Source organism: Gobius niger (assembly GCF_951799975.1).
Source record: "Gobius niger genome assembly, chromosome: 18".
NCBI lineage: Eukaryota > Metazoa > Chordata > Actinopteri > Gobiiformes > Gobiidae > Gobius > Gobius niger.
Genome location: NC_136869.1, coordinates 18,671,206 through 18,684,645, shown reverse-complemented (window position 1 = coordinate 18,684,645; position 13,440 = coordinate 18,671,206). Strand labels below are relative to the sequence as shown.

Here is a 13,440-nt window from a genome sequence, read left to right as displayed (position 1 = left end):
AAACACATGGAAGTTAAACTAAAGCTGGGTTGACTAAGATATGCAATGACTATGGACCATGGAATTATAACGCGTACCAATCGGCTGGGATAAATACAATATCATTGAAATGAGATAAACATTATACTGAATCAGAGATGTAGGGTGTGTTGATGTAACGACGGAGAATGCAACAAATCTGGCCTGCAGTTTACTCTGTTATGCTCTGGATGAAAAGCATAAGTATTAAATAAACCAATTGCTGCTTAAGCGTTAGACTGGCAACCCCTTTCTGCCTGTTTGCAAAAGAGAATAACTTGGAGTCAGTGACCCACATCTCAGTGAAATGAACTGCTTAAGTCAGACGGTTTTATTCAGGGCACCGTCAATAGACGTCTGCGGAGGAGAGTGGGCGTTACCCGTGCACTCCTGCAGCCTCCTTATTGGAGCGCAGCCTCAGTCTCCGTTTCCATTGGCTGCTCGCAGTGTCAGTCTTCAAACACTGGCTATCACCGCTTCCCGCGCCATCCGCCGTGCACGCGCAAGGCAACCGAGCACGTAACCGTTTGGAGACTGTCTGGAGTCTGTCTGAAATTGATAAAAATTGAAGATGGACTGAAACATGTCGTTGCTCATTTATAACAGCCGCCGGATAACGCGGAGCATTTGGCTGCTCCAGAGAAACGCCATCACCTGCAGCTTCAGGCTCAAGACAAAACATTTCCGAGATTATTGGTGTGAAAGTTTTTTCTCCTGCAGTCTGTCAGCAGACAGCTCTAACGCACAGGTAGGTGAGAGCGCAGGTCCTCTGCTCTACCATCACATGTAGCCTGCAATAGCTTTCATTGTGAGCATAATGTGAAATCCCGGATTCAGACTAGCCCAAGTGTTTATTTATTGCCGCAAACTTCAAACAGTGCGTACGAATGTTTAGTGTGACAAAGGCCAGACGCGCGTGTTTTTATTGTAGCGTTAGCCACATTTGTTTTGGAGTCTGACCTCGAACATGGCACTTCAGGAAGATGCGCAGGTGACGCACCTGTCCTGCGCTCACGTGAGCTTGTTTATTAACATGCGCGCTTTGGCTAGGCTATCTGATGGGCTGTGGATCTTTAACAATATCCGGCTATACTGAGCACAACACTTCGCTAATGTATTTGTGCTTGATAATTTATACGTCTTTCATAAAGCGCTATAAACCAAAGCCATGATGTCCAACAATGACAAAAGACACAGCTATATCCATAACTTAGGCTAAATATTGCTCTCACGGTGCTCTGCTCTGACCAGTATTTTCTGTTCTTCATTCTTAGATGGGAGATTTTTCCAGATTTCAAGCAGGACTGCATTTAAACTGATTAAAGGTTGGTTTTTGAATACATTCAGAACAATAACAAAAATCAAAAGGGCTTTTTTTCTTCAGTTTTGTTAAGTTTTTAGATGCCCCCATTACAATAGGAAGCTATTATCAAAGTAATTGCTCTAAAGAACTTGTCAATAATAGGCCCACTGATGTAGGCTACTTATAACTTATTATCAACAGATTTGAACAGATTTCCCCCCTTTTATATTATACTAGTTTTGATGCATTAATTAAATGTTTATTAAAATGAGCATAACTGCTCTGCTGCTGGCTCAGACTTGTCTAGACACTTTTGCTCTGTCACTGCAGTTGTCTGCAGACAGTCATATGACTGCACTCTGCCTCCCTCCCACATGTCAACTCTTTTGGCCAAGATGGCTGCTGAAAGATTGTTTATACTGTAATTAAAAGAGAACATGCCATGTCAAAGACGTTCATATTAGTATGAACAATTATCGCTTCCCTGGTACTTTGACAGATTGAATATTTATAACAAACAACTACTGCTGTTTTGTTTTCCTTTTGTTTGTTTGGTATTATCATTCTATGTTCACAGCTTTCTCACTTCATGTTTTTTGTATTGTTAAACTGGAAAATCTACTTTGTGTTCATGTTTTCGTAAACATTTTGTCTTCATCTGAATCTTACATTTCAGCTGCTGGTGTGGCCGAAAGATGAATTAGACTGTCTCAATTTATGTAACTTCCTTTGTTCATAATAACAACATGTAGATACAAGTGGGAGCATTTGCAATTTCATATTAACACAACCAAACTAGCTTGACGTCAAACTAATGTATCTCTCATTAGTCATATGTGTTTTGATTGATTTTTTCTTTTTGCTAGAGGCCTTTGCCTCTTCATTGTTTTCCTCGATATGGTCTTTTTTGTAAATGATTTTAAATGATTTAAACAACATACTTTGAGCTCTTAGTCTTTGATAGTAAACACCACTTTTCTTGTCAGCTCTGAGGTAATATTAGCTTTGACTTCCCAAAGTGCTGCGAGCTCAGTTTGACAGTACAAGTCTGTGATGTTTATCTGTTTGCCATATCAGTGACCGGCCTGGGCAGATCTCTTCATTATCACCGTCTTAGTGCATACTCCTTTATAATCTCTGGGTTTGAATGCTCCACTTTATTTCAAGCTTCTAACATAAAAAAAAAAAAACGTTTCATGTTTGCAGGTCTTCGCTAGTTCCCGCTCTTTGCCTTGGTCTTGGCAAAATAGATGAAATCAAAACATTGAAAGGTGAGGAGCTTGATATTAATGTGTTGTTAAGTAGGTACTAATAAACAAGCTAGTTAATCATTAGTGTTTGTTTGTGAGTTTATCGTTTATAATTTTAAATATATAGTATATATGATTTTGCTGAAAAACATGATCGCTGTTATCGTGTTTATTCTGTAGAGTTTTTTGTGTGTGATTTTAATAAGAACGCAACGTGAAACACATAGTTTGAAGTATTGCACGATATTTTTAAGTCAACCAAACTGAAAATAAGTAAAGCGATAGTTTTACTTCATACTACTACTAATATATTGTTTGCTGGTGACTTGGCTGTATCTTTTTTGTCGCGTTTTAAAATGACAGTGATCAATAAATAAACATATGGCTTTAAAATGAATAGTACGATATGAGCGCTGTTGTTTTTATTCTTATCAAAAAGGTGTCACTGTTTTATAAATTAAACATTCTTTCACTGCAGTTTTGATACGTCGTATGATGTGCTGACCCACTTAGATAATGTGTGTGTATTTTTTTATTTTCATTTTTTACAGAAAATCCTAGTTTCCAGACGCTGCCCCTTCACATCTTTCCCTCCAGAGCATCTTCTGAAATGGTAGGTTCTCATTGACCTAAGCACACTTTTAGGCTCATTTAAAGTTGAGGGAAAGCAATGTTAAGAATGTGGTGGAGTTGCTGCAGTGGGTGAATATGATTGCCTGAGGGGAGCCATATTGGTTTACAGAGAACACACTGAGCACGGGATTTAACTCGGATGATGCGAGGCTCACAAAAACTGACCAAACCCAGTGCTGGCGTTTACTCATCAGCAGCAGTCATTTTTTATTAGCACAGATTTAGAGCTCTTCATTAGTAAAACATGGGTTTGGACCTGATAACTTTCATTTAGCTGTGCTGGAAAATGCTGATGCAAGAGTGGCTCTGAATGGTTGTCCTGTTTTCTCATTGGCTGGCTGTCTCCACCCACAGTCACGAGGTCGAGCATCATCATAGTGTCTAGAGTAAGCAGGCTTCTGTCTTCAGACTCTGCTGCTTTAGATTTACTGCAAAAGTATATGTATTCGAGGTATCTATGCAGGCAAATGAAGATGACATTAAACTCACCTGCTGCCGTTTAGTGGCAGGAGCTGCTCTCGGTCTCGTGTATGCTCTGTGTAAGCGGAGGCAGGTTTCTACAGTGTAATGACACACTTTGTTGTGACATCGGGCTGCACTACATTTGAAATCAAGGCCCTCTCTGTATTTTAAGGACTCTGTTGGCTATGTGCCAAAGCGGCGGACTATTTGTCTTCTGCAATCACAACTGCACAGCTGTGGCTCTCAGCTGGTCTTAGCCTTCAGTAACTTAATGCAGCGTCCATTTTGAATTTTGAAACTGGCAAAAGAGACTAGCAGCACAGAGCCAACACATACACAGCGTTTTTACACAGCGTTTTCATGAGCCATGTTTTTAACTAAAGACTTGGTCGATAATGTGTTTACGACAGTGGAGCAAACCAAATTATATTGTGATTGCGATCTATTTATTTGGGATATTAGCATTTGGTGGGAAACGTTACGCTTTCAATAGAATATTGTTTGAGTATTTAGAAATATATATATATGTATTTAGAACTGATACAGCGCAGTTACAAATCGTAATAAATGTTCGCTCGATCTACAAATTAGCTCTATATATTATATAAGCTTTATTATTTTTTATTTATACGTGAAACTAAATTTGAACATTTTGTGTAAAATCAATTTCTGCCACCAGTGTATTTATATTATATTTATATTTATACATTTTTTGCGCGTATTTTCAGATCGGAACATTTTGTCTACACGGAAATGTTTTATTTTACAGCTAATTATTTTTATTCGAGGTCACACATTAAAAATAACCCTTATTCCCAATGTGTAATTTCATTAGTTATTTGTGTAAATTCTTAAAACAGGTTGCGCGCAACAATATGCGCAATTTATTTCTCTTTATTTATTTATATCATTTTTATTAGCGATAAAGGACGGAATAATACTTTTTTTTTATTTAGATGTAATGTAATTAACTGTTCTGTTCATTTTTAAAGCCGTAAAAATACACAATCGCATCTTTACTTATGGCACAAATAATCAAAGACATTGCAGCACACGCTGAATTTCACTATATTTAATAATCTGGAAGTTAACGATATTTTTTCTCATTTGAAAATATGTTTCTGATCCAGTGAAACCTGCTCTGTGTCATTATGTTTCAACTCGAGCATTGGACCTGTGTAAAAATTAATTCTTATATAATGTTTTAGCGAATTTACCTGATCATTTGTTGAAAATAAATGTAAAAAGCTTTCGAATAGTTTTCCTTGAATTGTTTTTGCTGCCCTCAGTCTGGGAGAAAAGCTTGTGACATGTTTTCTTCCGTTTACGACGTAATTATATGAAATGCACTGGTCAAACTGTTTGTGAACACATTTTTGAAGAGTAGGTACAATTTCTGGTTGATTGTTGTCATGTTTTCTAATGGGTGTGTGTTGCTTCAAAGCTTTAACATTTGTTTCAAGGCTCGCACAGAGCGAGCATGTGTTTGACACAGGTTTACGACACAATTTGATTTGATTGTGATATTTTTGGTGGTTTATTTGGACGATAGCTCATTGTTCACTAAAATACAGGACACAAAAGTAAGATACAGAAGAACCAAAATCTCTCTGACTTCTTTTCAAAGCGGTGGGACAAACCTTTGTTGCTATAGAATGATTGAAGTAATATAGTTCTTTGGCATGTTCAGGTAATAATGCTGTAAAATACTGATGTAATTTACATTCTTACAGTCAGTGAACAGATGCAAATGCTGTGATCTCATTCCTGATTATTTCAGCGACGGAAAATATACAGGAATGACTTTAGTAATTAACCACTGATAATATTTCACAGTGACTGTATTCTCAAAGCTTCAGCATGTGGCATATACGTTCATCTATGGTAGTTATTGATATAAGTGGCATTGAGATAATGCTGTGGTTGTTGATCATTAGTGAGGAGATGAACGTGCAGGTCTGTGACTGTGCCGTTAACAGTCTTTGCTCCTGCTTAAAGGCATTATAGAATTGGCCTTTCTTTACCATCTGATTAGTAAAGCTGTGAACCCTCAGGTGTCCTGCTGGTGGATATTAAGAGCCATGTGTTTAAGATTATTTCAAGATTTACACATTAAGTTTCATTCCATCATCTTAAAATCACAATTTCCATATTAATGAGTGTTTTACAAATATGTTATGTTTGGGGCTGCTCAAATACTCGGAGAAAACAGAAAACAGTTTTGTATAAAAAATAGCATACAACTTTAAGTATCAATATGAAGTCTAAGTACATGTTTAATGCCACTTCTGTTTTCTCTGCTGTCCTCATCTGTTCTCTCTACAGGCCTCATATCTTTGTTTTTGTGAATGTCAAACACTGGTGAGATTCAAATGTGCCCATTTGATGGGATTTGCTTCAGTTCCTTAAAGTCAGATATGCGAAGCTGCAGGCTGTGCTTGCATTTTTACCTAATTGGAGCTTATTTTAACACACCTGGAGAACCTGCGCTCACTTTGCCATTTGACCTTTTGTGAATGAAGTTGGCAAGGCCAAGTTTAAGCTGGTCAGCCCAAGAACATTAAAGCAATGAGAGGCTCCATGACTAATTAGAAAATCCCACTGTTTAAGGTGAAGCTCTTTCTGTTACATAGAGGCAGTGAGTTGATTAGTAAATAGCCACACATCCCGGCTGCAGTAACCTAATAAGTCTCTCTGGACTTTGAGAGTGAATATTTCATATTTGGCTGATGACTAACGGCTTTGGTGCATGTCTCAGATTTGGCTGTGCATAAGCCCTGTGAAATGGCTGACGGAAAAGCACACTGCAGGCTCTCTCCTGTCACAATGGTGTGGAAAGGTCAGGCCTAATGAAGTCAGGGGACTGACCCTTCGTATTCAGTGACTTTGCATGGGCCCCCATCCCACCGCTGCAACCATACCGCTTAATCCCTTTTTGATCCTAATTGATAGGCATTAACATGATCCTTATCCAGGAGCTGTGTTTTGTCTTCCACAGCCCTTCTCTTTGGTGTCATTGACTCAAAGTGTGAAAGCGTTAAACCAAATGTGAAATTGATATTTTCTTGTTTGTGAGCCTCAGATGTGGCAGTTCCTAAACAATCATAGAAAAGTGCTTAGTGTTGAGTGTTTGCCCTCACGGTCTTAGCAGGACTTAGCACATGACCTTTCTGATCCGACTGTGGCGTGAATGGTAGCTGTCCTCGTCCAGTTTGTTTTTCCTCAGAGCCCTTTTATCTTCATCGTGAAGTGTTGACTAACTATCCTCTCTGAAACCCTTTTATCGACTGCTTTTTATACACTGCTTTGCACACTGCTGTTTTAGATACATTATTAGAATACTAATAAAATGTATCATTTGCAGGGAATCAGCCATTTTGCCAGCGTGCTTCACCAAATGGCTGCAGTCAGTACAGGACGGCTCTGTCCCTCCTCTCGCATCAGTGTAATTAAAAGTGCTTTTTTTCGGTGTTCAGCAGTGTGCAACAGCCCACTTTAGCTGAAAATGCCAGGTGTCGTGTTGGTTCTTGTTGGTTTCACACAGTGACTTTGGTCCCTCCCTGGAATGCAGTTTGCAGGTCTCTATAGGATTGACTGTTGTTTCCAGCTTGTTTGTTGCACTGAATAATGAGTGTTTGGTAAGGCCTGATGACATCATTTGGAGGTTTCTATGAAAAATAGCTAATTATGAAGCGAAGACACTAGATTGGCATTCTGCTTGTGTACTTCACTTGACTGGCACCACCTGCCCTCTATATGTCACACTCCCTTCACTTATCCCACTGCTGTGAATCCGAGCAGTTATAAGAAACCCCACAAGACTCAGCCATATTGCTGCTGGGAGGGGCTTTTTAACAATAACATTCAAGGGACTGAAGAAGATTCTCTGCCACTGCGTCCCGTTGATTATCAGAAAAGAGTATCAAGGTATTGATGGTTACACCTATTGAACAATTAATGCTTTTCATTTTTGTTTTATACATATAGTAAACAGCAAGATCTTTAGCCCAACACAACTTTACTCCATGAGTTGGGAGGTACTTCATATCAATTTAAATTCTCCATTGTGCGGGAATAGTTGTTGTCCGAGCAAGGTGTCATGTACACAATAGATTAATGCATAATCTGTGAAACATTAAAAAAAAAAACTGGTCATGTTTATGAGAATTGAGAGCAGTAGTGCACATGCCATTCTGGACGCCATTTTGCTTGTTTTAATAGATGATCACGGCCGCTAAGCTTGACCACTTCAACGCAAACCGTGTCTCGGTACAGATGAACAGGTGATTGATCGGTGAAAATACAGACAGTAATGGGCTTCGACTGGCTGAAGGTCCCGATGAAGATCCTCTGTCAAGGACACACAGAGGATCCACATGTGGCTGTTCACGCTGCATGATCGTAGCTGAGAGTCAACTGTTAACTAGGCTGTTTTTCAGATAATGCCCCAAAAAGAAGAGAACGTGTAAATTCTTCTCTTGTAAATGTCATAAACATTGATTTCAATGAAAGCCGAATTCTTGCGTTTAGGCCAAAGACTTTTGAAGCTGCTTCATACATTAGTATTATGACGGCAGAGTCATTTGCTTTTACTTTTATTTAAAATAAACAGCTGGGCAAAAAGGTTGTGTTGTATCTCATTATGTTTGAATGTTGGAGTGGTGTAAAACTGAAACTAGACCTGAACACAAATATCTCAAACCTACTGTCAAAGAGCTGGGCTCATATACTGTCGTCTTGTGGAGTTGTATTATATTTGTTATAGCATCAAGGATTCTTATACTGCATTGTATTCGGTTGTTAGTTTCTGACAAAACGAGTTTGTTCATACCTGTATATTTTATATTTAACACTGTAGTGTTCTCTTAATGAGTTACTTTTCGGTCATTTTGGTCCCGATATCAATACTTTGGCATTAGGTATGTGCCTGTACCAACCAATGATGCCCATGAAGACACCAAGGGCCATTTTAAGACAGGTGCTATTTATTTTGTTTTTTTTAAGACAGGTGCTAAATAATGGGTGCAGGCTGAAAAATAGTGTATGGCTGTTTTTGGGCAGGTTGCACCAAATTCACCATTTGACAAATGCCTGTCTTACAGTTTGTCTATCTTATCTGATATGTAAATGTAAGAACGCTGCGTGACAAAAATGTGTTAATGACTCTGCTGCTTATCCACTTTTGCATGTGCTACTTGTTTTGCACATGAGAAAATACTTGGTAAATGACCCCCCAAGATAATACTGTGTACTGTATTTCTATTTTTAACTAAATTAAAGTACCTGTGCACCATGAAACGGTACCAGACAAGTTGTGGCACTATTGGTACCAGGAAAAAAAAAATCTATTATTTCCCAATAACTAGCACTGGGGGAGAAATGTTTGATATGAAGTTTTATGCCCAGTGGGTCCTGAGGCAGCGCTGTGGAAAGTTACCTGACAGCACCAGCACAACTGAATGACATGAACTGTTATTCTGTTTTATAGTTTAAGATAATGATTTATGCCACAGAGATGCTGAAAAGAGTATTCTTAAATTATTAAATTGAAACACAACCCTGTCCTAGATTTGATGATTATTTTGTAGTATTTGTCCATCAATGAAATATAAAATAATAATGTTCTACATCCACAGTGCCCAGGAATTAAAATGAAATAGCTAATAGTTAATGATAACCAACGGCAATATCGGACAAAAAATATATAAATTAAAAAAGCAGCTGTTAATGATGGATAATTCATATTCAAAACAGCATTTACCAAGAAACTCCTGTTCTAAAACAGACTGGCTCCACTCCTGCTACTATACGACTGCACTGATGCTTGTATTCTCTTTATCAATGATTGCAGTAAGTATTGCGATTGCAAATTGATTTGCTTTTTGAGTTTTAAAATGAAGAGTTCACTTCACGCACATTTAAGGATGTCCAGATCGGGAGCATTCACATTAGAGAAAAGACCTAACAATGTGTCCGTACACAGCATTAGCAGCATTTAAATAAGATCCTATGAACATATTTTGGTGTTTGCAAAGGTGCTGCCTAAATAACTGCAGTCTTTGCGATTTGCTAAATGCAACAATTCAACTTTTCGATTCAGTTCCGTAAAATATTGCAACCCGAAATTTAAGAAATATATTTGTGCAACAAAAACAAAAGCTGTGCGTGTGTTAAGTGGTGAAAGCTAAGTCTAGTGCTACGTGGCACTAGGTAAAAGACTGGCAGCGCCACTGTCCTCCGCACGCCTGTGATTTTTGACCACTGCTGGTGCATGTATAGGCAAAGTGCAATGAGACAGAAAGGCCCTCTCTAAAGAACGATGAAAACAGATCTGAGTAGTCTTGAGTGCGTTGGATGTTGCAGCGACACAGCAGGAATAAGAGAGAGCTGTCACGTTTAACCAACTAACTTCCACCATTGGCCGGATAAAGCTATCACATGTCACACTTCAAACACTTCAACTTAAGGAAGAGAAAAAGAATTTGTTTTACTGAAATCACTTTTCATGGCGATGCTTGCCCCTGTAGTACGATACTCTATTCAACTTTTCTACCCAGCGCTTCACCTTCCTCTTGACAAAACCATTCAAGATCAAGGACAGCACCTTTGCAACTAATGAGGTTGTTTATTTGCTAAATTTCCTTGTGGACTTAACTGGGAGAGAAAACAGGCCATGCATAGCAGAGCATTAAATTAGCATTAGCAAAGCAGAACGTCAAAAGTAAATATATGCACACTGCGCCATAGTACCATAGTAGTAGCACATGGATATTTTTTTTCACATTGAGTGTTGTTCGAACAGCGTATTCACAGTGAGGCGGTGTGTAGCGCAGTTCATCACGGGCCCATGCACGCTGCTTTATTTGCTGATCTAAATTGGGTTCCAATCTGTGCATATTTACTGTATGTTTGCGTATCTGTCCAGCCATCCCATCTATTCAAACATGGTCCATCTCCTTTTAGCTCTGCGTGGCCCAGCCTTTTTTCCCTGGGACCTTTTCTGTTATTTAGGGCCAGATGGTGAGGGCCACGGAAGCCCCTCTTTTGTCCGCGTGCCCCTGTGAAAAGAGGCTGTCCTCCCCTGTGTAATCAGCAGCACCGGAAGAGTCCGTTTTGGGTGTGAAAGAAGACAATTGGGTCTGGACACCTCTAGATTACAAAATTGGAGACCCCTGCTCCCCTTTGACCGGGGCCCTGGCATGGAGCATCCTCATCTTTGATCAGTGGAGGGTGGAGGTATGGTCCCAGCTCACAGCCCCCCGCCCTGTGTACCCTGCACTTGGCTTCTTCCGACAGGAGCCAGGCGGTGGTGGCGGTGGTGGTGGGGGGATTTGGTACCAGGGCTACCATGGCCTGTCTAGACAACTTTGCTCGTTGCTCTGGAGTTGCCAAGGGGACAAGATGAACTCTCATGTGTCCGAATATATCTGAAAAAATCAAAGGTAACGTCTGTGGAGTTTTATGCAGGGGTCATATAGACATGGGGAGTTGCGGCTACCCTACAATTTATTTACGCATTGTCCAGATTTGATATATACCTTTCTTCAGCTGCCCTCCGCTCCGACAGGTTGACCCAGCGGCATTGAAGAATGGGTCAAATGCAGAGAACAGAGAAGAATTTCCCTATGGGGAGCAATAAACCTCAACTTATATACATTTTCTAAAGGTTTTTGAACTAACAGAAAACAACATGAAAGATTGTATTGTTAGACTCTTTCTATAATGACATCATTTTGTTCTGGTTGAAATGTATGCACATGTTGCTGACAATATTCTCATTTAGGTGAAAAAGGTCCTCACGACAACAACAGCAGACCATGTGAATGAGTCTGATGTTAAGAGTTCCTCAGGAGAATCCACTATCATGGCCGCCGCAATCAGCCCCGCCCTTGAGCCTGCCACTCAGGAGCCGCTAAAATGGCTGGATGCAACAAATGAGTGAGACGAGAGAGAGAGACGCTCTCCACAGTGCGGCCGGACATGGTCGACCGAGCCGTCTGCAGCCGCACTCACACTCATCTGATGATTGTCTGTTTGTCTGGGAACCGAGTACAACACAGAGGTCTAATCTGGAACAGGCTGCTCCTCAAAGCAGCCAACTGACTTCTGTGTGGACGGTCTGTCTTGTTTTTGCCTAACCTAATCGTAACTTGTTAAATTAACTTGTTCTTTTAATTCTTATGTTGTTGAATGAATTGTAAATTTTTTATTTGGTTTAAAACTGTTACGGTGTTCATAAAGCGTTTTTTTGTGTAATAAAACCTTTGTAACAGATTCAATTGGGTGTGTTGGCTCTATGTATTTGGTTTGGAGCATGTGGTCTCTCACACAGCCCAGTCCGCTCATGCAATAGGCCAATTGTGTCACATTTTTATCGTTTTTGTGCTGCACCAAACCAACGCTAAGTCGACAATCCAGAATGTAATTGTAAAACCAGAGACTGTGCGTCCATAATCCGCTAAAATGGAGAGTTACTGTACATAAAGTGAATTCTTCTGCTTCTCTGCAGGTGGACTCCATAATGACTCTATTGGATGACTTCTCCACAGTGTGAGATGTGTTGGAGGTAAATGTCCAAAGCTTCTATTTTTAGGGCTTCCTTGCTTCTCCCCTGAATGACATGTTGTTATTGGAGCCTGTGTGACTGTGGTCTCTTCGTCTTCTCAGCTCGTGGAGCTGGTGGCGGACTGGAGGAAGATGTCATGCTGAGGGTGGGTTTTGGTGATGATGTTTCTTCTGTGGATGCTGTGGAGCTCTGTCAGCTCTGATGCGTAACCAGGCGCTGAGTGACAGGCCGCTCCCAGGGGACCGCGGGGGGCCTGAGGTGAGTCAGAAGTGTCCTTGACCCTGTCTACTGTGTGTCAACAAGCACTACAAACTCAGTAAAGGGCCACATGCAGCATGGCTTTGCTGCCCACATCTTTATTTGGAATAAATAAAATGTCAAGTGGAAAACATGAAATGGTACAGTGTAATAATATGATGAATAAGAGTTAGAGTTTTATTGTCAGTTTTATTGTCAGTTCATCCACATGAACACATGAACACATGAGAAAATCTGAAAATGTTCTGCTCTAAAACCCTTCGTGCAAACTGAATGAACATGTGTACACAACAAGATAATGGCTTAGCAGTGCTAATAAAAAAAGAACCAAAAACCTGAAAATATTCTGTAGTTTTAACTAATGATTTCAACAACAACAAAAACTTGTTTATTTGTTTATGTATATATGGATCCCATTAGCTAGTCTTCCTTTGTCCATTCCAAAAACTTGATAATTTAAATATTTGTGATTTATTTTTTAAATGCAGATTGTGCACTTCATTCACAACATATCCTTTACAAAGAAAGTTGCATTTACTAAGTGACCAGTCAATTTGCGATTTCTATTTAATTTTGAATAATCTTGCAGTCCTACTATAAACTGAATCAGCGTGTCATATACGTTTACAACAACTTATCACAATGCTCAAAAAAATATTTGACTATTGATTTCTACTAAATAAACCACTGCAACCAGTTTATAATTTGTAAGTTGAGAGCAACAAGGATGTTCTTTAATCACAATGTGAAAACACAAAGAAAGTGTTTCTTCTTTTTCTTCTGAGTTTTGCCTTTCTCTGTGCACAATCCTGTTTGTCATATCAGACCATAAAGCTAATTGAAAATAAAGATATTTTACTTCACGTCTACATTTGTTTAATTAAGCACCTAGTCGTTCGGTCTCTCAGCATTTGCTTTTGTCACGTAACCAGAAATAAATATTACTGCCC

General features: G+C 39.5%; 1 long non-coding RNA gene across 1 annotated transcript; it reads left to right on the top strand.

The window, feature by feature from the left end:
- Positions 1–493: 493 nt before the first annotated feature.
- Positions 494–12,697, top strand: LOC306977662. Its single transcript, XR_013793854.1, has 5 exons — positions 494–766; positions 2,528–2,592; positions 3,123–3,184; positions 11,450–12,232; positions 12,334–12,697. It is a non-coding gene; the product is annotated as an uncharacterized lncRNA (long non-coding RNA).
- The last annotated feature ends 743 nt before the right edge of the window (positions 12,698–13,440 follow it).